The sequence below is a fragment of the Sus scrofa genome, chromosome 18 (assembly GCF_000003025.6).
Source record: "Sus scrofa isolate TJ Tabasco breed Duroc chromosome 18, Sscrofa11.1, whole genome shotgun sequence".
Taxonomy (NCBI): Eukaryota; Metazoa; Chordata; class Mammalia; order Artiodactyla; family Suidae; genus Sus; species Sus scrofa.
Genome location: NC_010460.4, coordinates 23,457,615 through 23,483,556, shown reverse-complemented (window position 1 = coordinate 23,483,556; position 25,942 = coordinate 23,457,615). Strand labels below are relative to the sequence as shown.

Sequence of the window (25,942 nt, the reverse complement as noted above, 5' to 3'; positions counted from 1 at the left end):
ATCTGGATTTGGTGAGTCTCTCCCACACTTTACACTCTCCCTCCTTCCCAATGACCTCAATTCTTTTCTTTTTATGCTGCTTTTAGTTCCAAAGTAGAGAAAAAAGGAAATTTATTCTTGTTTTTTTTTTCTTTTTACATCTAGAGTCCCTTTTGCAATTTATTTTATTTTTTCTCATAATTTTTAAGTTCCTAAAATGTTAAGCTAGTTACTTTGCTTACTTAAAATATAGGTGTTATAGCAAGAGATAAACATACGGAGCTATTTTAGGATATGCAACCTTAAATTATCCGTGAAAGCCAGATGAGTTTTGGAGACATTGGTATGCAAGAGCATGTACCAGAGACTATTTGGTTTCCAAAGGTCCTTCATAGCATCCAGTCTTGAAAAAACAGTCTTTTGCTCTTGAAACTGGTTCGGAACAGAATAGAAAGAACAAGGCCTGCTGGTTGAAGCTTTGGAGGTAAGCCGACCATTGACTTAACAAAGCAAGGCCTCACTCTACCTCTGCAAGATGCTTTCATCAGGGAACTCGGTTTGGAACTAAGTAGAAACAAGCTCCCTCCAGTGGGATTCATCACTTCCTGGTTCCAGACTGGCACAAAGAACAGATTCTTTTGTGTTTTCCTGCTATTCACATTTTTAGACAGCTCTGAAACTAGAGGTGTGCTTAAATAATGATGGCTGGTATGCATTTCCTTTCCTCCAACTGGGGATTCAGATTCTTATTTTCCCAGAGCAAGGTGAAACTGCTTTTCAACTCAGCTCACTAAAAGCCGATGCAAAATAATATGAAAGGAACAGTCCTTAATAAGGAGAAAGATAATTGGAAGCATAAAATCCCTGAAGCTTTTTTTTTTTAAAAGGTCCGTACCTGCGGCATATGGAGTTTCCCAGGCTAGGGGTCTCATCAGAGCTACAGCTGCCGGCTTGTGCCAGAGCCACAGCACCACCAGATCTGAGGTGAGTCTGCTACCTACACCACAACTCGTAGCAATGCGGGATCCTTAACCCACTGAGTGAGCCCAGGGATCAAACCCGCAACCTCATGGTTCCTAGTCAGATTCATTTCCCCTGCACCACGACAGGAACTCTCTGAGGTTCCTTTTGAATGCCCTTTATTATGATTTTCTTGGCCTTTAAAATCCACAAATATCTTTTCTGAGGGCACAGTGTAGGGAGGAGAGATTTTAGCTGTACAGATACTGCCAAAATCAGATAATTTAACATTCTTTTTAGAAAGCCATGTGCTCCTCCATATTCCCATTTTTGTGTCATTAATGAGAACTTTGCATTGATTTTCATCTTTACGCATTTCAAGCTTGAATGAAGGGCTAAATCATCAGCACAGGATTTCAGCTCAGCTGCCTTTTAAGAGTGGTCATTCTCTTTTGAAATGGGAATAAAAAATACGAACTAAAACTAAAATTGAACACAGGCAATTATTATTTTTGCCTCCAAATGTCCGTAACTGTAAACTTCGTTATTGATATGACACACTCTTTCAACAAATCCTGGATGCTACAAACACAAACGCACACTCTTGGTGTTCAGAAGTGAACCTGGTCATCTATCCCCTCCCCAGCCACCTAGGCTCATGAGGAAGATACCTGTGGATAAGAACTAAGCATGGAATCACTACCACTTGGGGCTAGCTCCTGCAAGAACAATTTTAAAGACCATGGAATTAAATTTTCTTTGAAATATAAGAGCACATAGAAACAATATTCTTCTATCTTTGGAGTTCCTGTCGTGGCGCAGTGGTTAACGAATCCGACTAGGAACCATGAGGTTGCAGGTTCGATCCCTGGCCTTGCTCAGTGGGTTAAGGATCTGGTGTTGCCATGAGCTGTGGTGCAGGTCGCAGACATGGCTTGGATTCCGTGTTGCTGTGGCTCTGGTGTAGGCCAGCGGCCACAGCTCCGATTAGACCCCTAGCCTGGGAACCTCCGTATGCCGTGGGAAGCGGCCCTAGAATAAAGGCAAAAAGACCAAAAAAAAAAAAAAAAGAAAAATTTCTTCAATCTTTGAAAGCCTTCTTAAAAGACAGTAGTTGAAGGAAAATAGGCACCAACACTGCAGGTGTGCATTCACTTCTTTCTGATCACAACCTATTAGAAATAAAAATCTAAAGACTGGGTCTGAAGCAGAAAACAACCAATAATGCAAGAGTGAAAATGATTAAGGACTGATTGATAGGCAGGTGGGAATCTAAATAGTCAGTAAATAAGCATTTCATTAAATGCTGTTCAAGAGAGTCACTAAGTAAAAGGCACATTTTCTATCCTTAAAGACCTCGTGTATTCTAGTCACTAGCACAGAATGGATGAAGTGAAAAGCACAGCCTCATTTGTTATTATCAAATGGCAAAAATAAAACAATTTAGTAAAAAATTTGATGTCTTTTATTCAAGGGAAAATGATCCATGGAATGGGGAGTAAAGTGCCCCCCTCGCCCCCAGTAAGGCATCTTCTGAAGGGATTTTAGGCAAAAGCGAGTTTTACAGAGTGTGAAAAGAGGTAATGCAGAAACAGGCACAACTGACCCTGAGGGCAGGGATTTTATTAGTAGGCTAATGGGTCCTCTTTTCTAAGGTAAGGTGAGCCAGCTGAAGCTGGAGGGCTGAGATTGGCGTGTGCTAGATTTTCGTGGTGGGGAGGTGTTTACTGTAAGTGCAGGCTGAGTCAGATTTCACTCTGTGCCCTGGGCCAGGCCACTGTGGTGGCTTCCATTTTGTGGGTCCCATTGTATATTAACTCACCTTTATCACGATCAGACCCCAAAAGAGGTGAATACTACACCAGAATTGTTCATTCTCTTTCTCCCTTTCCCTCAACATCTAGTTCCCTGCTTATCCCTGTCTTTACAGCATGTCCAACATTAATAGGGACTTAGATTGACCCAGAAACACTTGATGACATAGAGAAAGAGCTTTTTTTAAACCAGCAAGACCACGCCACAACAATGTATAGAAGGAGGAGCAAATATGTCCATTCTATTTGACAAGGCTCCTTTTATGCCTCCCAGTGTTGAAGGAGGGGCTTCGTGTAGGCGATGAACCTCCTTGTTCCACCCTGCCCTGGCTCTTGGTTGTCTCTCAAACCTCTGTGATAGTCCAAGAGGCCTATTTTATTTTTGGTGGTGCCTAGTAGTTGAGGGCTTTCCTAGAGCTGTCCGTGTCTGGAAGGGAAGGCTCTCAGGCAGCAAAAGGATTCAGGCAGATTGGAGGCCAGACCCTCAGGCAGCAGCTTTTAAAACAGGCAGGTACACTCAGTTCTGTGGGACCTCAGCGTAAGCCCAGCGGGCCGCAGAGCCAGGTGATCCAGGGACCTCCCCCCGCCAGGTGCCAGCTGCAGAAATCAAAGCACCAGACGAGTGGCTGAGCTTCTGCCTGGGAGGCGGCGGGAGAGCAGGAAGAGGACGCCCAGGCGGGGAAAAGAAGGATAAAAAGATGGGTCCCGCCAGCTTCCATCTTGGAGAGGATGCGGGCCGCCAGATGCCAGTCAGGCCAGACGCCTGGGGCATCTGGCCTGGGGCCAGGGGCCAAGACCAGCCGGTGAGCCTCCTCCCGTGAAGTCTGGGCATCCCTGGACCTGCTGCCTCTGCCCCGGGTCCTTGAGCAGGTGAGTCTGAGCGCTCGAGCCATTTCTCAGATGCTTATAACTGTGGGTTGTGTGGACTCCAAGCCCGTTGGTTTTCAAAGCTGGATGTTTGGGGGGTGGCGGGGAGGGGGGTGCTTATGTCTCAGGGGCAGGTCTTGGTGTGGAGTTCACATTCACTCCTTGGGAAGAAGCCCCGGGGCTTTTGAGTTCTCTCTGGACTGTGGGGGTGGGGTTCCCCACCAGCTGGCGGCCCAGCCTCTTCCACCCACTTTCACAGGCTTCTCTCCTCTGTCAGATGCATGGAAGTGGCTCAGGCAGTTTTTAGGTTTTTTTTTTTTTTTCAGAGGAGGTTGTTTCCTACGGAGCTGTAGATTGGCTGTGGCTGTGGGAAGAGGTGAATTCAGGATCCTCTTATGTCACCATCTTGAGCCAGAACCCTGATGTTGATTTTTTAGTGCTCAAAATAATAAAAATGACAAATTCGAAACTATTACCACAGTGAGCATGGGGCGAGGAAATTGAGTATATATCTTCATGATTTCCTATCAGACTTTTTATACCCAAGAGACTTTTTATGTCTGCAAGAGATCTAAGTTAATCATTTAAAATTCCAAACCCCAAACTAAACAAAATAATAAAAAAAAACCTGTTAGTTCAAGCATGCGTGGAATAAATGCCAGTTGTTAAAGAAACCAGACACAAGAAGCACCTTAGTTCTTGTGTAATGCTTCTCTTTTAATAAGCATTGTTAATGATAAATATCTGATAATACATGATGTTTATTGAATGAATAAATCCTGAAGTTGTTTTATTTTTTTTTGTTGCAAAAATTATGTATTTTGTGGCTACTCTATAGAAACGATTGATTTTTAGATACTAATTTTAAATTCTAACAGTTTATCTACATATCCTTGATATTTTCTACATATATAATGTGTGTAGGGGTGTGTGTGTGTAAATAATAAAAGTTTTAACTTTTCTCCTCCATATTTATATCTTCCTTCTTCACTACAGTTTGAATAGGAATGGAAAGAAAATATATCCCTGTCTCATTTCTTATCTTAGAGAGCTGTCAATATTTTCCATTAAGAATGATACTGGCTGTCGTTCTTTTTTTAAGCGGTGGGGGATATTTTATTAAAATAAGGAAACTCCCTTTTATTCTTAGTTGCTAAAAGTTTTTTCTTTATTAGGAATCGATGTTGAGTTTAATTCTTTTTCTTCATTCAGTGGAATGATCGTATGATTTTTCGTCTTTAGTCTATGTGTTGGAAAGCTGTTGTCACTATAGAAGTCTGTTCTCCATGTCCATGAGTTTGTTTCTTTTCTTTAGATAGGTTAGTTTGTGCCAGTATTAGATTCCAGATGTAAGTGATATCATATGGTATTTGTCTTTCTCTTTTTGAATTACTTCACTTAGTGTGCGAGTCTGTATTTCCATCCATGTTGCTGCAAATGGCATTATTTTGTTCATTTCTATGGCTGAGTAGTGTTCCATTGTTCATATGTACCACATCTTCTTAATCCATTCATCTGTCAATGGACATTTAGGTTGTTTCCATGCCTTGGCTATTGTGAATAGTGCTGCAGTGAATATAGGGGTGCATGGATCTTTTTCAAGAAAAGTTTTGTCTGGATTGCTGGGTCGTATGGTAGTTCTATATTTAGTTTTCTGAGGAACCTACATACTGTTTTCCACAGTAATTATACCAATTCACATTCCCACCAACAGTGTGGGAGGGTTCCCTTTTCTCCACACCCTCTGCAGCTTTTGTTATTTGTAGATTTACTAATGATTGCCATTCTGACCATTGTGAAGTGGCACCTCATTGTAGTTTTGATTTGCATTTCTCTAGTAATTAGTGATGGTGAGTATTTTTTTCATGTGCCTATTGGCCATCTGCAAGATTTTTTTCAGTGCTAAACATGTCATGGGTACATATGCTGGAAGATGATGGGAGAGAAACATGACCTGGGCTAATGCATTTGAAGCCTGCTATGTACTTTAAAGCAGGGTTATTTTTTAAAAATGCAGGGCTATTTTGGATTTCTTCCAAGTCATTTATTTCTAAAGAACCATAAGAACTTTATTAAATAGGAGTTATCCCGGGCGGTGTTATAATGTCTTTTTAAGCCTCTCAGCCTACTTTTCCCACACAATTTTCTCTCTTCCTGAAAGAATATTTTATCCAGTCCCTCAGGAATTGTCATACTATTTCTCCTTCCCACTACTCCAAAGGCACTAGTATTCGTTTACATCTTGTCACTGTTAGGATCCCATCTCAACTCCACATGGACAAGGTGTCTTTCACCTTAACTAAGGGAATATAAATCATTCTTGAATAAACTGTAATTTCTGAGCCGCTTAAATTTCACTCCGTGGGCTGAGAAGAAGGATGGTCCTTAATTTAGTATAATGTTATTTTAAAGACAGTGTCACAGGTAGCATTTTAGTGAGGTTCATGATTGACTTATAGGGGCCCCCACGTTTTGGTTATGATCAAGTAACTTGGTAAAAAACACCAAAGAAAAATATCTTAATTTTTTTTAATGGCAGGATAGACTTTGGTTTTAAAGATTCCCTCACACTCAAGTCCTGCTATGGCAGACTGCGTAATTTTCTGCTTTCTACTTTGAGAAAAAAAAGAGTCTCGTCTGTCATGATTTGAATCTTAGATTGGTAAATGTGGTATGTTGTGACTTGGTGGTAAAGCTACATCAAAAAAAAAAAAAAAAAGAAAAAAGAAAAAAAGAAAAGAATGGCAAAGCATAGTACTGTGATGGCTCCCAATCCTGAAAACCTGATCTGGCCTATTTGCAATTATTTCAGAATGTGAAATAATTTAAAATTTAATTCACGAATAAGGAGCAATGGAAAATACTGTTGTGAAATTAGAGACATGGTGAAAGGGTGTTTGAGCTCCTCAAAGGAGGTTTTCTCTGCTGTGACAGAGGATCCATTCTGGACTTGAGATAACGACAGGTATCTCTTCAGGGTCTGAAATTCCATTAGTGAAATTTGTGTTTCTTTCAGGAGCTTCTTAATGTACCTGAACTACCTGGTAAGCTGACTTATGGGAAATTATAGTCTTATTATCCATCCAAGGTCTGCTAATGATCTTATAACATGTACTTTTTTTTTTTTTGAGAGTACACGTTGCTATTTCATAACTCCTATTATTGTGTACAATCATTCAGCTGAGTGTCAGAAAGGAATTTGAAAGGAGAGCCGATGATATAAAAAGGGAGTTAGACAGCTGAGTGACTGCACTAACTTTTAATATTTGATTGAAGATAATACCCCAGTAATAGAGTATGCTTTGGTCAAGGTTAATGGTTTTCCATGTTAGAGAAGCTCCCTCAATCCCATCTCTATCTGGTAAAGTGTGCACTGAAATTCTGAACATGAGTTGTCTGGAATTCACTGTTTGTTTTTTAGCAATAAAAATACCATTAAGAAATGTGTTTATATGTTGGCTCATCTTTACATCTCTTTATTCAGAAGAGTCCTTTACTTTTAAAATAATATGTGAAACCAAATTCATTGCAGTTGAAGACAACTTCAGCATGTCTTACCAGTGTCAAAATCTTTTCTTGTGTATGAAGGTAATAAAAATGATTAAAATAACCATTTATAAAAAAGAAAAAAAAGGAAAGGAAGAAAGAAACCTCTAAGGCAAAAATCTACATTAAACTTTTTCTTCAATCATGCAGCAAACGTTACTCCCCAAATATCAGTCTTTATATTTTAATCTAACCAACATCTTTGGAAAGAAACGTGGTCTCACTGAAAGCAAAGAATGCTGATGGTTAACTGGAATGGCAGGTGTACAGAATGTTTCTGATGTAACCTTTGCTGAGGGAAGCAGCAGCAGTGTTTCTCTGTCATCCAGGACACTTGGAGCAGCAATGCTGTGTGTGTAAACACTATGAAACCAACCATTGGGTGGATGCTGGTCCTTCCAGAGAAAGATCTGCAATTGATGCAAACAAAAGATTCCTCTGACTAAGAAATATTTGTTGTGGCTAGAGTACCATTTTCTTACTGCCTTGCAAAGTATCCCATTTTCAGCTGATAGGAAGCCAAGAGCTAAGTAGTTGTTAGAAGAAACAAATTTCCTCAACCTACTGTTTAATTACTTAAACACGGAGGCCATTAGACTGAAATGTCTTTAGTGCAAGGGTGGCCTGTGTAAGCAAACCAGAATCTTGGCCCATAAGTGCCTCAAAATGTTAGGAAGTTAAAACACTAACGACAAGCAATCACAAACAGCCAACTAGGCTTTAAGCTATAGCCAATCAATAATTTCTTTGCTTCTGTAGTTTCTCTGTATTAGTCTTTCCCCAGCTCCTGTGGGCAAAGCAGCTTAAACACTTCTAGTTTGGTGCTGCACATTTGGAATTAATTTTTGCACGCACTCTTAAAAATTTTAATATGCCTCCGTTTATTTCTTTTAAACACTATTTTAAATCAAGGAGGATTTTGATGGGATGATTAAGACTGCAGGGGCTGGAGTTCCCTTCGTGGTTCAGTGGTTAATGAACCTGATGACCATCCATGAGGACGCAGGTTCAATCCCCAGCCTTGCTCAGTGGGTTCAGGATCTGGCGTTGCCTTGAGCTGTGGTGTAGATTGCAGATGCGGCTTGGATCCTGTGTCGCTGTGACCGGCAGCTGTAGCTCCTATTCGGCCCCTAAGCTGAGAACCTCAATGTGCCACAGGTGTGGGCCCTAAAAAGACCAAAAAAAAAAAAAAAAAAAAAAAAAACGGGCTTTTGTAAGCTCTAATTTCAGTAAGTGCAGCTGGTCCTCGCAGGAGTTGGAAAGGAAAGAATAATCAAGTTTCTTTTTGTGCCTCTGTCTTTTTCTCTGTCTCCGTCACTCTATCTTTCACACACACACACCTTCCATCTTAGATGAACATTAGCTTCATTTTTTTTTTTTAACAGATTTGCTATATATGCATAATTCCCAAGTCCTTCTGGTCTTTTACCTCAAGCTCTCATACAGGCTAATGAAAGCTCTGTGTCCCTAGTTTTAGATATCAGAAAGAGAGCATCATTTTGGCCCTGTGTCTGCCATCCACACCGAGTCCAGAGTCCATGAGTCTATCATGAGAAACTCATGGACTCTGTGTGAATGCTGGCGCAGATGACCAGCTGTGTGGTCTTAAACACGTCCTTCATTTCTCCGGGTTGCCCTTCTGGGATCCAGGCATGGAAAGAGGCAGCACCTTTAGGGGTAAAGGCCTGAACCAGACAGGGCAGAGTGTGGGGGCAGGTGGAGGTGACAAGAAGGTGATTCTCTGCCTCAGTCCCTGCTTTGAGCTACTTTGGAGGTGCATTTTTGGAATTTTGGAATTAGTTACCTTCAGAGACTGTACGAGACACAGAAGAGAAATAATTTTATTTTCTCTCTGTGTCCTCCCTCCCCACCCTCTGCCCTTTTCTATTTCACTCAGTTTCTTTCCTCTTCCTCTTCCCTTCATCTGCCCTTTAACAGCAAACAAGAGTCTGAGCAGTGCCAAAGATAGACTCTGGTGTTCACACCCGAGACTGTAGGCCAGGCTGAAGGGCAGAAGGAGGGTTAGGAGGGCAGCCCAGCCCGGAAGTCTGACTCACTTGTTCATTTCTATAGTAACTATTATTAGGCTTGAGGAAATGAGCAAATGCCAGCTTTGACCAACTCTGCTTTATTATTGCTGTGAACAATATAACTCTACCTTATTTCTAAACTACATAAATGGAGATGTTTTAAAGAACTGATTTAAACGATTAGTCAAAATAAACAATATAATAAATACCTCCTACTTATTTACAAAATATGGTAACCCAAGTTGATAATATGGTATTTTTGACTGAGTGCTATTAGTCAATGACAAAAATTCAAGTTATTAGGAACTAATTAAAGGCTGCCTGCAGTCTGAAGGACCAGACCATCACTCCGTATACTCTTTGATATTTTGTTTAAAAAAAATCCATCTCATTCTTTTATAATCACACCCTATGCTGATTGGCCTGGGCCAGAATCAACCTCAAAAGTCCAAGCTAGCTTTGCAGGTAGAAGTGATTCCACAAGCAGAATTTACCATAGGGTCAGGGAGTAGAAGATGCATTTACATTTGTGTCTTTGCTCTTGAATGTCCAAGTCTGCTAATTTAAGGCTCTTTATTAACACCCTGGCCCAGGTCTACCTTCTCAGAGCTATTTCTCTGCTTGTGTTCAACTCCGTTGCAATGCATGTTCTGTTGTCTTGTCTGTTCTTCATGTTTACCTGTCCATTCTGGGTGGAAAGGGAAATTAAAGCGGGAGGATTGCTTAAGGGGGTATGGAGTCTTTGTCAGCATCCATCCCCAGTGTGGACAAGGCTGAAGGAACTTGGTGAAAAATCTCTTTGCTCAGGCTTCTCTTTTCAGATTCTCTGGATCTGTGCTGTACCTGGTCCTATTTCTCTCCCCGGGTTGATTTCATTTGGGTCCTCCATGGATCCACCTGTGCTGTTATCCACCTTTCCTCTTAACACGTTGTAGTTGTTTCTGAATTTCCCATCTGCTGCTTGATGACCATGCATCTGGCTCACTTGCTAAGTGTATTCTTCTGGGCTCTTTGACTGGGAATGGTGAGTTTGCATCTGAAGCTGATAGAAACTTGCTTTTTTTTTTTTTTTTTTTGTAGATGCACATTTCCTTCTTTCTGTTTTTATGTTTTGCAATTTGTGCTTTGCCTCTTACTTACCCATTAGCTAGTGTTCATTTGTTTTTAACAGAAATGACTTGACACAATTTGATTTCGGTTTACATTCTTGAATGCACAGGCTAATGGTTGCATATGCAACACAAAGAAAGATGTGTTAAAATCTTAAAGAACTCCTGAAAATGTTTCTTCTAGAAAATATGTATGGAATCTAAGGACATCATATAAATACTTGATTTGATTTCTCATCAGAATAAAAATATCCATGGTGCCTCTCCCAGACTCCTAGCTTGATAATTTATTACTCAGTTAATGATATAAATAAGCTCATGTGCTACTTTTTTTTATTATATGTTCTTATTATGGTATGCTAATATGGATCCAATGTACACTTCATTCCATGCTTTGTTGACTTACGTGATAATGAGACTGCCATCCTTTATTTGTTCTATCAAGTATTTATAACTTATTCATATATACATATTAGTGCTATGCCACAAGAGTCTATATTCAGTGCTAGCATTCAAAATCTAGGAGACAAAAAATGATTCTTTTGGTATTTCATTTTTAAAATGGTGTATACTAATTAATAGATGGTACTGTATGCTGCTTTGTGAACAGCAACCAGGGAAAACTGGATCATGCCTCCTTTTGGCTATTGCATTCATTCATGTAGAATGTGAAATCAGATTTAGTGTCTCATATATATTCATTTATTTGAAAAAATCCTTGTGCTCTTGCCAAAGAAACTGAAACAAGTTTCTTCCTGGCAGGGGCTGGGTTACAGTAAATAAAGTTTATTGTACTGTCCAGTCTGCCCATGGCAAATCATTTAGAACATTGACTCTCTCCAATGGTTACAAGGATTTGGAACTTTTCTACATCCAGAATGCAGACAGCTCCTTTGTACCACTAGGGGGTGGTATGTGTAAAGCCACTTAGAATTTTGGTGGGTGCTCGTTTGAATTTATTCTGAGAGATGATTTATGTAGATTGTCTTTGACATACAGGCAATGCAGATAAGTGTTTTGAATGCCTATGACACTGAGTAAGACCTACAGACTGCAATGTAAGTGTAATTATGCAATTAGTCTAACTTTTAAAAAAGTGAATCTACCTCTAATTCACGTTAATGAATTGATCGAGTACTTTATAAGGGGTTAGGAATAAACCACTTAATTTCAATAATTTGTAATAAAAATTAGATTTCAGTGCTCTAAGAGTAAATGACAAATTGGCAAAGGAAGGTATTCAGTGTGAATTCCTAATTGTTTCAGTAACCAGAGGAAACCAAAGAAGGGTTAGGATACTTGCTACAATGTCTGAGCTTCATATTCCTCACTTGTAAGTGAAGGAGTTGGACTAGTAGATGATCCTGAAGGCCTTGCTAAATGTTTTTCCTATTTAAGGGTTTAAAAGACCTTCAGGGCATCTGAATTCAGCTTCCATTCCTCCATTCTAAGGAGGAATGGAAGCTGAGCAAAAGAAGTCTAGCTTTGAAAGCCTTAGTTCAAAAGTAGAGTGCTTTTTTTTCCCCTTTGCTTGGCCATTTGATGTGATGAACTTTGGCTTACAGCAAAGCAAGCTTGTTCTTCACTGGAGAACTTCGTGGACACATCTGCTTCCATCCATGCTTCAATGCAGCAGCGTGAATGGTTTCATCCACATTATTAAATAAGTGAAGATAGTTTCCTAAGGGGGCTGCTGTCTCCTTTGTCTACTAGTCCTGGAGGAATTGAGCCATGTACAATCATGGATTAAGTAACACACATTGAGTATTGAGGGAAAATGAGTCAGGAAGCTGCCAATAATAGGATCTAGACCATCAACTTCATATTCAACATACTGAAATATTGTTAAAAACTCTTTGCCTTAAACATTTACAAATAATTTAAAAGGTATTGACTAAACAAACAGAGTTTTTAAAAAACTAGACAAGATAGGGATTTTGAATTTTTTTTGAGCGCAGGAAAAAAACCACCATCTCCCCTGGCTTTCCTGTGCCTTCTTTAAGGCCAGAGGATAGATTTCTCATTCAATATTGTGGCTAGCCTTAGAGCACTGCCATTAAAAAGAAATACAAAATGACTACAAAGCACTTTGTGAATATGGATACTATCCAAGGCTAAATGAAAATCTATAGCAGAAAACAATAACAAAGATTGTACTCCAAGTGGTAGACACATTATTTTAATAATTTAATAAAATTGTAACACACAAGTAAACATATTACTCCTCTGATTTATTGATGGTCAGATAATAGTTGCAATAAGAATGGATGGTTTATGTATTCATGAATTATTCTTCTGCTTAGTTTTTAATTTCTGAAACTAAATGCATGTTTAAGTCACGATTTAGGCTTTCATGCTTGGTGTTTGTTATACAAGAACTCTTCCTTCAGGCTTGAAAATGTTAGTGGAACTTAATTGTGTAATCCAAGCACTTTTCATTTTTAGTGGCCACAACCAGCCAGTGGTGATGAAGGTGCAATTTAGTATTTCAAGACACAATTAAATGTGCATAGTTTGTCATTTGGGTTGGAGAGTTATATGTTCATGCAAGGAAATTACCATCAAGTTCTAATCCTATCTATTGTATCTTTCTTGGAAATATGTTTTTTTACATTTGTCTTAAAGGATTACTTTGTAGAGTGATCATTATGTTGTACACAGCGATTATTAGTGACTTAAGGCCATTTACTCACATGGTATATGTAAGTCATGGATCCTCTAGTATCCATTTAGTAGATGATTACTTGGCTGTTCTAATTATTACTAGAGGAAGTCCAAGTTCCTTATTTGAACTCTAAATGCACAACACACACCCTATGGATGAGAGAAAACTCTCTTATTTGCTTCTATCTTAGATGCGCTGGAATTCTCTTGACATTCTGTTTTAACTCCATCTTTTCTAAATCCACTGAGGGTTTCTTACAATTCAGATTTACTTATTGGACTGTTGTGCCTCTTAATGAAATGGAATCAAGTTTTAAGGGACTACTTCTAGACACATGATGGGAAATTGCTGGAAAATGATTACTGCAATGTAGGTAAAGCTTAGGGGGTTGCACTAAGTTAACACTAATCTTTCTGAGTAAGAGAACTTTAATAATAAATGGAAAAATGACCTTTGTGGAAAACAATAAAGATATAAATGACTCTGCTTGAAGTCAAGTCCTAGCTGACCATTTAATAAACTAAGTGACCTTGTGAAAATTGCTTAACATGCTATCTGTACTTCTTTGTCCTAACTGGATAAATGGGGGAACAGCAGTGGTATATCTTTTATAAAGTTGTTGTAAGGAATAATTAACGTTGTCCATGTAAAGCACATGGATCCATGTACAGTGCCAAGCTCATAGATACCCCTCAATGTTGATTAATGGTAGCAGTAAGGTGTTCTTAGCACAGTGCCTAACATGGAGTGGGTTTTTGATAATTGCTAGATGATGCTGAAGACGCATGGAGATTGGACTGTGATCATAATGAAAAGTTATTTTTGTCCCCAGTAGCCCCTTTATAATTCAGCAAGAAAAGCTTTTCTCTGTCATTAAATGAAAACTAAGCAGGTCCATGACCTTCATGTTCATTCTTAGTAAAGGTAAGAAAAAGTAGGCACAGAATTATGGTTACTTTAAGGCATTAAATAGTTAAGTCACAAAGGTAGTATTCTGTCTAAGGTTTGCATTAAAATTTTACACTCTGATCAAAGTTCCAATTTCATCCTCTCTTTCTGCTCCTTCTGAGGTCTGTGACTGGTTGACCATGTGCCTTAGGTGGGAAGGAGGGTATGAGATGCCATGCAGCCTTCTTATTTTCCTCTTCTCTTGTGTAAGAAAACACCAGGGATGAAGCAGGGGAGGGAGGGATGAATAGGGGATGGATCCGTCAAATTCCTGTCTGAAAGATAACTGAACCTGGCATGAACTAGCTTCTTTTCAGACTCTAGGAGATGTTTAGACCTGGTTCTTTCTCTAGCGGCCATCCCTTTGGTGAGCCACTGCCTTCTCAGCCTGTCTGTGGGGGCATATTCTGTGCATGCCTTCTCCCCAGTGCAGTCCCCATCACCACCCAGCCCACCTCCAGGTCGTCATTTTAGCCGAGTTTGAAATGCCTCCAGGCGCAGTTTCTTTTTCTTAAGCCCACATCTAGTCCACAAGGAACAATCACTCATTCCTGGCCCCCACTGTTGGTAGGAGTGGGGTTACTTACCAAACCCTCTTCTTCACCTTTCCCTCTCTAGTCTGTGTGTCAGGTGTATGCCAGACATCACAGAATCTTCTAGCTGCAGGCAACAGATCCCAAGCTTTGCAAGTGGTTCCTTGGAAGCTTCCTGTATTTAGCTGAAGGGAAGGAAGAAATGGTAGTCCTTGCTTTGTCTTTCTGCCTCACCACACAGACTCTTGCCCCCTTGAAGAAGGGTGGAGACCCACTCAGGAGAGCTACTCTCTCCAGAAAATACTCTCATAAACGTTTCAACACTTTCACATTTTTAAACTAGATAAGGAGGGATTAAAAGCAATGAGAGGAGCTCCCATCATGGCTCAGCGGTTAATGAACCTGACTGGTATCCATGAAAACACGGATACTACCTGGCCTTGCTCAGTGGGTTGGGAATCTGGCATTGCCATGAGCTGTGGTGTAGGTTACTGTGGCTGTGATGTAGGCCGGCAGCTGTAGCTCTGATTCAGCCTCTAGCCTGGAAACTTCCATATGCCATGGATGCAGGCCTAAAAAGACAAAAAAAAAAAAATCAATGGAATAGTTTTATGTTACCGACTTTGGAATTTCTACTAGTGTTAGAATGGCTCTATATTACTATAGAAATAATAATAGTAACAACTATAACAATAAACATTTATTGAATGCTCACTATTGCCAGATATTGTGTATATGCTATTTTATTTAATCCAGTAAAAAGAAAATTCTGCTATAAAATAGGTCCTAATCTCTAATTAAAAAAATAAAGATATTGAAGCATTGAGAGCTTTAGTTCCACGTTCAAAGCCACATGGCTAGTTAAGGGCCAGACATTTAAATTGCAAGGGACACACTTAACCACATTGCAAACTGCTTCTTCATTATTATTGAATGAATTAGTGATTATATTAGTCTCACTTTCCATTATGCCCTAGGATTTTGCACAGCTCCTGACAGAAGACAGGCTTCAGTTTTTTTATTGAATGAGTGAAAAGAAAACACAAGTGATGAAAATCTAAAGATTCTGTAAAATATTTAGAATGGATAGGCAACAGGGTCCTGCTGTATAGCACTGTGTGTGTGTGTGTGTGTGTGTGTGTGTGTGTAGTACTAGTCACTATGCTTTATGGCAGAAACTGGCACAATGTTGTAAATCAACTACTCTTCAAAAAAAAAAAAAGGGAAGAAAGAGTCTATAAAACAGATTGTAGTCCTTTTTAAGGGCAAAACTTTTTTTTCCATAATTGAGTCAACATACGAATTTGGGAGCAGGGCCCAATTCAACCCATAATACATGGTAATAACTAACGATCTCATGACATGGAATGACAATTTCTTTTTATGCTATCCTCCCAAATTTGTGTTGCCAACTAATATGCGAAAACGGTGGTGGTATTTTTCAATGCAGAATTAAAACTACAGCTCAGTTTCCCTGGGAGAAACACGTGCTCAGAATTGTTCACCCTCGTTTTACAAACAGGTTTTCTTTGTTGAATGTGCAGTCCTTGTAACTTACAATGACTAACAGACTGTTGGAAGAAATGGGATCAGAATCGGCATTCTCTGATCTTCTAGGACAGATTATTCCAGGAACCTGAGTGTGTAGCACACCACAGCAAGGTCAGCAGTGAACAGAGCTCCCCTCAGCACTGAGAAAAGAATGAGGCTCATTAGTCTGTTACTCTGCAGATTCCTTATTCATTTAAAAAAGCGTCAGAGTCTTAGTCCTTTTTTGGTTCCACTAAAGCTTACTCTTCTCTGTAGAACTCTCCTTTGATTTCTTAGTTTTTAGAATTTTCTTGGCAGGGTTTCCTAAGGCTCTTAACTTCTTCTTAATAACCCATTTTGGAACTTCCCATGATAAATACTTTTCACAGTTAGTCATTGTAAACATCCTATGCCTTCTGTTTATTTAATTCCTCTCTAGGCCTCATCAAATCTACATTTTTTTACCTTAAAAAAGTAAGCACTATCACATTTATATTTGTTTAAGAAAGATAATGCTTTTGAGTCCAGGCTGTTTAGCCCCAGACTTCCTGAGTTTGAAATCTAGTTTTCTTTATTTAAAATCAGCATGTTTTGAGAAAGTTATCTAACTGCTCTGTCTTAGCTTTCTTATCTGTAAAATGAGGGTAAAATAAGATGTTAAGATTCAAGGAACTAATGTATTCAAAAAAGGGTTTAGAATGCTGCTTGGTACAGAGAAACACTCAATGAAATTAGCGGCCATTATTCTTGTATTTTTTGTTTTTATGGTGTAGCTGTGGATATCCCTGGGCGATTTAGGAAGCTTCATGTTCCCCCTCCTCATTATTCAGAATCAGCCACTGGGGGCTCATGACCAAGTTTCAGTAAAAACAAACTTCTGAAAGCTTGCACAGGCAGACTCTGGGCTCCTGGCTTTGCCTTTGTCCATTCCTTCCAAGCTGGGAATGTGACTTGAGTCATGTAAGATCAGCTTTCATACCCCTTTGTCCCCACCCCCAACTCCTGACCACTAGCTGGTAGTAAAGATACTAGACTTACGGGTATAGCTTTTTCTTCATGTTTATGAACGTGGGCTTCCTTGCATGGTACTGGGAAGCTGTTTTGGTTTACTTTAGGCAAAGTCTCCTCTTCTCCTTTGGAACTCTCTGCCATAGTTCACCTACCACCAGGAGATCCTTGAGTGTCCTACTGTGCAGATATCTTTGTGTCCTTAAAATGCTCAGAGCCATCCTGGAGGAACCCTCCCTGGGCTGGTCTCCTCAAAGGACATCAGAAATCATAGCAAACCGACGTGATGGTAAGATGATAAACAAAAAGAAGGAAGAAAAAAAAGACAGGCGGTTTGGGAGGGTAAGTCAATATGCCAAGGAGACGTTGGTATCAGAACTGATGATTTAAGAAACATCTTGCTTGATGGCACAGACTTTGGGCTAAGTCAGGGTGATTTGAATCATAGGGCAGGCTTCTCAACTCTGCTAAACTTCTGTCTCCTGATACGTGCAATGAAGTCAGTTACATTTCCTACTTTATAGATTTATTGCTTCTATCTATTCTGTTTTCATCTATTATCTCTTTCTTTCTATCGTCTCTCTAGTTATAACTTCATCTGGGTCCTTGCACAGTATAAGTAATCAATAAATAGATTGTGAAAAAAAGAAAAAGTGGTATATCTCTTACTCAAGACATCTAGGCTGACCAATCCTGGCTCTCTCTTTACTTGTGCTGTGCACTAGCTATCAGACATTTGTACTTAGACCAAAGCAACAAATTTGGAGAGGTGGGTGGTTTCCCAGTACCCCCCACTTCTAGTTGAGGGGCAGGGTATAGGCTGAGAGGAGGAAGCAAATGAAGTGGAAAGGGTTGATGGTGAAAATGATGAAGCAATTTGTGTTCATGGGAGAGGATTAGATATGGCCTATAGGATTCATCCTCAACTTCCTGAGAAAACATGAATGCTACAAAGAACCTTTGGGATATTATGCTGCTATTCAGATTCAAATTCAACCAAGAGAATTATACTCTACAAAGTGATATACTAGTGGGGACATTTGTCTTGGTTGTATACCATTTGTAGTCTGATTAAAAAATGAAGATGGGCCCATTTCAAGGCAGACACTTTCCTTTGATGATACCTGCCATTGCCCTGTCTGATACTTACCTGCTTTCTTGTATGTATGCCCTACTTTGTGACTTTCTAGACATGTAGCCTGTGAGCAGTGTCTCCCTACCCCAGCTATGCCTCTTCTGCGGTTTATCAGCTAGTGTGTACTCAGTGTTTGTCTCTTCCAGTAGTACCTGTTGCTGTTATCAATGCTAACATCCGGGCTTCCTTGGTTTTCTCACTTGAGAATAATCAGGAGAAACCATGGATGTTGGTTAAAACTGACTATAGAAACTGAGCAGTTCCAAAGTATTTCTAGGAGCTCCAGTCTGATCTTTGAGCAAAGGATCCTGAAAAATTGACAAGAAAGGATGAAAATGGTTTCAGAAATCCAGGAAAAAAAATTGTTTAGGTTGTGTGTTTCCCATCCTGCAGAGACTACTTCCATTTGCTTTATTTTATAATGTTGCCTTTCTCCTATTATTTTCCCAGCCCTCTTTTGCCAAGGAGACATCTCTTTTCAAAAAAGTTAAGAAACTCAGTCTTGGATGCAAATTCAATTATCTACTGAGTTGCCTAATTTGTGTGTAGGGCCAACATCCAGCAAGTTAGTGAAGCCTGGTTCCTGATCCCTATGGATTAGTGGGAATTTGGTGAATTTTTCTCTCAAATGGATTGACACTGATTCAGTATCGAAGACTTATAAAAATATTAAATAGAACTTCAGGCTATATTAAGCGGGTGGAACATATAATGGAGGTGAGAGAATCATCCTGAAGACACTGGGATCAGTAGACCTGATTCCAAATGGGCAGTGATGGCTCCTGAGAGTTAAGACTTCTCTGGATAGTCAATTCCGTGGTAATAGGCACCGTATCTGTATCATACCTTACCATATCCGAGGGCTGATTTTAGGAACACCAAACATTTTTACTGTTGTCTCAGAGAGTCAAATAAAGACTGTTCTTGCAAAGAAAAGCAGGGGAAGGAGAAAAAATAACTTCCACTAAAATGAGATAAGAAGTCAAGTAAACATTCAAATGTCTAGTGACCATGGGAGCTTGTTATTATCAAGCATTCAACCAAATATATCACCAACTTTTCTTTTTTTTTTATATGAAAAGATCACAGTTGCAGTTGTATGGTCACTTCCCCCTTCCATATTTTTCTCAAAAGGATTTGAATCAGGCAGTCTTACGCAAGTGGAATGTCATAGAGGAAGAGCGGGTCTCAGAAACTGGCTTTGGCTATTGCTCTTTTCAAAAACTTCAAAGACTCACAGAAATCTTTAGTGGTTTTTCCCATGGTCTTCCACACTCTAGGATGATGGTGAAGTTAAGAGCATCAAATGTCAGACACTCCTATTCCAGAGTGGTGTCTAACCTCCCTTTGTCTCTGTTTTATTTATCTTGTTTCTGTTGACTCTATTCCACAGCTTCTGAGCAAAAGGAATCTATCTCCTAGACATTGCTTTTGATTTGACCCTCAAGCTCATATATAAATGGCCATATTTTATGGGCAAATAATTGCATACAAAGTTTTATTTGTGGAGTTATTTATGTGGATGTTATTGTATAAAAAAGTCATTTCCTGACTGTGTGATCTAAACCCCATCCCACTCCACCTCAGCACCATCTATCCCTTATCCTGCTTTATTTTTCTTCCTAGTAAGATAATCACCACTTGACATATATTTATTTGTCCATTTGTTTACCGTCTCTTAGCTTAGTGTTATATCCTCAGTGCCTAGAAGAGCATTGGAGAAATAGGCACTCAGTAGATATTTATTGAATAAATGAATAAAATAGTCTATAAAGATATACAATATAAGTCATTTTAGGCGTATATCTTAGGAGGCATATATTCAATGTGCTTATCATGTAAATAACAAAAGAACAGTGCACTGCCATGTGGTTGTGAAAGATGTAATCATTTACTAACTCACCCATATTAATCCTTTTCTTATTTAAAAATGGACTGATAATGTCTTCATTATTATTAAACTTTAATTCTGTCTAAAAGATTAGAATAAACTGCCACAGATTTCTCAGTTAATAACGATTATAATAATTACAAAGAGAAACCGTCATTTCAAGACCAACTAGAACAAGAGAAGCTAGAATATCTAGGATGCTTATTATAGCTGTGAAAGATCTTAGAATTTTATGAAATTATTTTTCTCAAGTAGTGTTAGATTGTTGTTGGTAAATTGTTGCTTGCTACTAGTTATAATAATGGATCTTTCCAGTCAAAAGTTAATGCTACTAAATCTATCAAAAAATAAAAACTAGTTTCATTGCTTTGCATGCAGCTGTCCAGGTTTCCCAGCAATGCTTGCTGAATAGACTTTCTTTTTCCCATTTTATGTTCTTGCCTCCCTTGTCAAAGATTAATTGACCATAGGTGTCAGGGTTTATTTCCGGATTCTCTATTCTGTTCCATTGGTCTGTCTGTCTGTTTTGGTACCAGTACCACACTGTTTTGATGACTGTGGCTTTGTAGTATTTCTTGAAGTCTGGGAGAGTTATGCCTCCTGCTTGGTTTTTGTTTCTCAGGATTGCTTTGGCGATTCTGGGTCTTTTGTGGTTCCATATAAATGTTTGGATTGTTTGTTCTAGTTCTGTGAAAACTGTCATGGGTAATTTGATAGGGATTGCATTGAATCTGTAGATTGCTTTGGGTAGTATGGCCATTTTCACAATATTGATTTTCCCAATCCAGGAACATGGAATATCTTTCCATTTCTTTACATCTTCTTTGATTTCTTTGATTAAAGTTTTATAGTTCTCGGCATATAGATCCTTTACCTCCTTGGTCAGGTGTATTCTGAGGTATTTGATTTTGTGAGGTACAATTTTAAAAGGTATCATATTTTTGTATTCCTTTTCTAATGTTTCATTGCTGGTATACAGAAATGCAACTGACTTCTGAATGTTAATCTTATATCCTGCTACTTTGCTGAATTTATTAATCAGTTCAGGGAGTTTTGGGGTTGAGTCCTTAGGGTTTTCTAGGTATAGTATCATGTCATCTGCATACAGTGACAGTTTGATCTCTTCTCTTCCTATATGGATGCCTTTTATTTCTTTTGTTTGTCTAATTGCTGTGGCTAAGACTTCCAAAACTATGTTGAAGAGCAGTGGTGAGAGTGGGCATCCCTGTCTTGTTCCAGATTTGAGTGAGAAGGCTTTCAGTTTTTCCCCATTGAGGATTATATTTGCTGTGGGTTTATCATAAATGGCTTTGATTATATTCAGGAATGTTCCCTCTATACACCCGCATGTTCATTGCAGCACTATTCACAATAGCCAGGACATGGAAACAATCCAAATGTCCATCGACAGATGATTGGATTCGGAAGATGTGGTATATATACACAATGGAATACTATTCAGCCATAAAAAAGGATGACATCATGCCATTTGCAGCAACATGGATGGAACTAGAGAATCTCATACTGAGTGAAATGAGCCAGAAAGACAAAGACAAATACCATATGATATCACTTATAACTGGAATCTAATATCCAGCACAAATGAACATCTCCTCAGAAAAGAAAATCACGGACTTGGAGAAAAGACTTGTGGTTGCCTGATGGGAGGGGGAGGGAGTGGGAGGGATCAGGAGCTTGGGCTTATCAGACACAACTTAGAATAGATTTACAAGGAGATCCTGCTGAATAGCATTGAGAACTATGTCTAGATACTCATGTTGCAACAGAAGAAAGGGTGGGGGAAAAACTGTAATTGTAATGTATACATGTAAGGATAACCTGACCCCCTTGCTGTACAGTGGGAAAAAAAAATAAAAACTCTTTAAGCTAATAATGTGTAGGGATACAGAAGATAAACAATGAGTCTTTTTTTGGTTTTAAAGTTATAAACATCAGGATACCCCCAATGCCTTTTGAGTAGCTATGTGTCTTTGTGATTCTGAGTTTATAGAGAAAAGATTAAAACAAAAATTCTGGCTTCTTGAATTCCTATTGACTAAGGACCAAATAAGGGACCAGGTAGAAGTTGCCCTGGTAAGGGTCCTTCAGGTGAGGGATCCTGTAGATTAGCATTGAAGGTGTAGGTGAATAAGTGTCTCCAAGAGTCCAAGAAGCAAAAATGCAGATATAAACATTTCCAAAATCCAAAAAGCTGACATAGGGTCACCAGCACAGTATCAAAGACCTTTCCTATTCTCTTGCCTCTGTGCTTGCTCCAGACTCCAACTCTGAAGAACCAGACATTTTGGTGTACAGGATGGGGATGAGGCATAGAAGCTAAGATGGAAAATGAAAGAATTTCATTAATCCAACCCATGCTAACTCCTGCTTACTCCATCTAGAGTTTATAGTAAGACTGACATTTTCTAATTATATGGTCCTGGGCATTTTATTATTCACTGAGTTTCTATTTTCTGGTGTGGAGTAACTGGATATAGTTTGCTTTACCCAACAAACTCTGGGGACTAGTTTTCATCTAGAAAGGTAAAAGAAGAAATGATTCTATCCTCAATATCTTTATTCTCTTTCCAAGTAACACAAGGACTTTAGAAGATTGAATTCCCCACAGATAACTTTTTGTTTTAAATTCTATATTATCACATTACCTGACTTCTTATGGTTAGATGTATTTATGTGGCCAGTTCTGGCCAATGGTTTATCAGTGGTAGTGGTGATTATATATGGAGTTACTATGCATATTTCTTTTGTGATTTCCTATCAGTAGCTTGTATCATACATGTATATTCATCTGTAACACACCCCTAGATGACTGTCACAGTGGTTATGAGATTTGAAGTCTAAACTGACTAGAGAATTTTTTTTGTTTTTTAAATTACTTCATGACTTATATAGTTGTACAACAATCATCACAACCAAATTTTATAGCATTTCCATCCCAAACCCTCAGTGCATCCTCCTACCCCCCAACCTGTCTCATTTGAAAACCATAAGTTTTTCAAAGTCTGTAAGTTAGTATCTGTTCTGCAAAGAAGTTCATTGTGTCCTTTCTTCAGATTCCACATGTAAGTGATAGCATTTGATATTGGTGTCTCATTGACTGACTGACTTCACTTGGCATGATAATTTCTACATCCATCCATGTTGCTAAAAATGCTGTTATTTCTTTCCTTTTAATGGCTGAGTAGTATTCCATTGTGTATATGTACCACATCTTCTTGATCCACTCCTCTGTCAATGGACATTTAGGTTGTTTCCATGTCTTGGCTATTGCAAATAGTGCTGCAATGAACACTGGAGTACATAAGTCTTTGCGAGTTGTGGTTTTCTCTGGACAGATGCCCAGGAGTGGGATTACTGGATCAAATGGTAGTTCTACTTTTAGTTTTCTGAGAAATCTCCATACTGTTTTCCACAGTGGTTGCACCAATTTACAATCCCACCAGAAGTGTAATAGGGTCCCTTCTTCTCCACACCCTCTTCAGCACTTATTGTTTGTAGACTTTTGGATGCTGGCCATTCTGACTGGTGTAAGGTGGTACCTCATAGTGGTTTTGATGTGCATTTCTCTAATGATGAGTGATGTTGAACATCTTTTCATGTGTTTTTTTGGCCATCCGTATGTCTTCTTTGGAGAATTGTCTGTTTAGATCTTCTATCCATTTTTTGATGGGGTTCTTTGTTTTTTTGGTATTGAGTGGTAGGAGGTGTTTATAAATTTTGGAGATTAATCCCTTGTCAGTTGCTTCATTTGCAAATAATTTTTCTTCCATTCTGTGGGTTGTCTTTTCATTTTGTTTAGGGTTTCCTTTGCTGTGCAGAAACTTTTAAGTTTAATTAAGTCCCATTTGTTTATTTTTGTTTTTATTGTCGTTACTCTAGGAGGTGGATCTAAGAAGATGTTGCTGTCGTTTATGTCAGAGAGTGTTTGGCCTCTGTTCTCCTCTAAGAATTTTAGAATATCTGGTTTTGATATCTAGGTCTTTAATCCATTTTGAGGGTTTTTTTTTTTTTTTTTTTTTTGTGTGTGTGTGTGTAAGGTGCTAGGAAGTATTCTAATTTCATTCTTTTCCCTGTGGCTGTCCAGTTTTCCCAGCACCACCTATCAAAAGGGCTGTCTTTTTTCCATTGTATAGTCTTGCCTCCTTTGTCGTAGATTAGTTGGCTGTAGGTGCATGGGTTTGATTTTGGGCTTTGTGTCCTGTTCCACTGATGTATATTCCTGTCTTTGTGCCAGTACCTTGTGGTTTTGATGACTGAAGCTTTGTAGTGTAATCTGAAGTCAGGGAGCCTGATGCCTCTGGCTCCATTTTCCTTTCTCAGGGTGTCTTTGGCTCTTGTGGGTCTTTTGTACTTCCAAACAAATTTCAAAATACTTTGTTTGAGTTCTGTGAAAAATAGCCTTGGTAATTTGATAGGGATTGCATTGAATCTGTAGAATAGCTTGGGTAGTATAGTCTTTGACAAAATCCAACCAATTTCTGATAAAAACCCTTCAGAAAGTGGGCATAGGGGGAACCTACCTCAACATAATAAAGGCCATATATGACAAACCCACAGCTAACATCATTCTCAATGGCGAAAAGCTGAAAGAATTCCTGCTGAGATCAAGAACAAGGCAAGGATATCCACTCTCACCACTGCTATTCAACATAGTTTTGGAAATCCTAGCCAAGGCAATCAAAGAAGTAAAAGAAATAAAAGGAATCCAAATTGGAAAGGAAGAAGTAAAACTATCACTATTTGAAGATGACATGATATTATACCTAGAGAGTCCTAGAGACTCTACCAGAAAACTGTTAGAGCTCATCAATGAATTCGGCAAAGTTGCAGGATACAAAATTAATACACAGAAATCGACTGCATTTCTATATACTATCAATGAAAGATCAGAAAGGGAGATAAGGGAAGCAATCCCTTTTACTATCACATTAAAAGAGTAAAATACTTAGGAATAAACCTATCTAAAGAGACAAAAGACCTATACTCTGAAAAATATAAGATGCTGATGAAATAAATCAAAGATGACACAAACAAATGGAAAGACGTACCATGTCTTTGGATTGGAAGAGTCAGTATTAACCTGACTAGAGCATTTTTAACAAAACATTGTGGTTGCTGTCAGACTCCTTCAAAACTGCCTAAAGGCTTATTATAAATGGGCATATTTTTTTAAATCTTGAAAATATGCCAGAATTCCAATAAGTATTGATGATATATAATTTATAACTGACAAATTGAGACATTTCTGAAACCTAATACATGTCAAAGCTGAGGTTTGACACATTTGATATCAGATTTGTGGCAATATTTAAGGCTATTTTTGGAGTTTGGTGCCTAAATATGAATGCATAGAGAATTGTTTTGGGCATATTTTCTAACTGCTTCATTTTAGTCAGCACTCTTAAGATTGCTGGGTGGCATTTTCCCATTTCACATCACATTTGAGGGAAGATACTTAGTTTTTTTTAGCAATACTTTTAAAAACTTTGAAATTCAGTGTCAGGTTCATTGGAATTTGCTGGGCAAATGTGTATTGCACTGTTGTTGGAAACAGCCTGCCAGATATTCTTGGTATCTGCCCTTTTACTTTCTCATCTCCCCTAGCTTGGCCGTCTGACTTCTCTCTCTACAGAATCAATCCACCTGCAGCTCCTAGGCTAATCCTGACTTGAGGCATTAGTATTAAGTGTCCTCCTTCTTCAGATGATTTAGGACACAGTGCTCCATGCTAACCCCCTGTGCTTCAAAATGATGCCTTGGGTCATCATTGTTACCAGCTTGGCTATTGCATGGTGTTCCAATGATGAAAACTCAGAGCCTACGTTTTTTCTCCAACTAGTAGCCTGGGCTTCCTTCTTCTTGGATCCTACGGGATTGCTCATAAACTGGGATGGGTCCCTTTTCTT

At 38.9% G+C, this 25,942-nt stretch overlaps 1 long non-coding RNA gene across 3 annotated transcripts in view; it reads left to right on the top strand.

Annotated features, from left to right (window-relative positions):
- The window catches only part of LOC110257515, a 268,751-nt gene continuing 244,753 nt past the window's right edge, over positions 1,945–25,942 (top strand). For all 3 annotated transcript variants that reach the window (XR_002340243.1, XR_002340242.1, XR_002340241.1), the window contains exon 1: positions 1,945–3,623. This is a non-coding gene — a long non-coding RNA (uncharacterized LOC110257515). The remainder of the gene's footprint in view (positions 3,624–25,942) is intronic.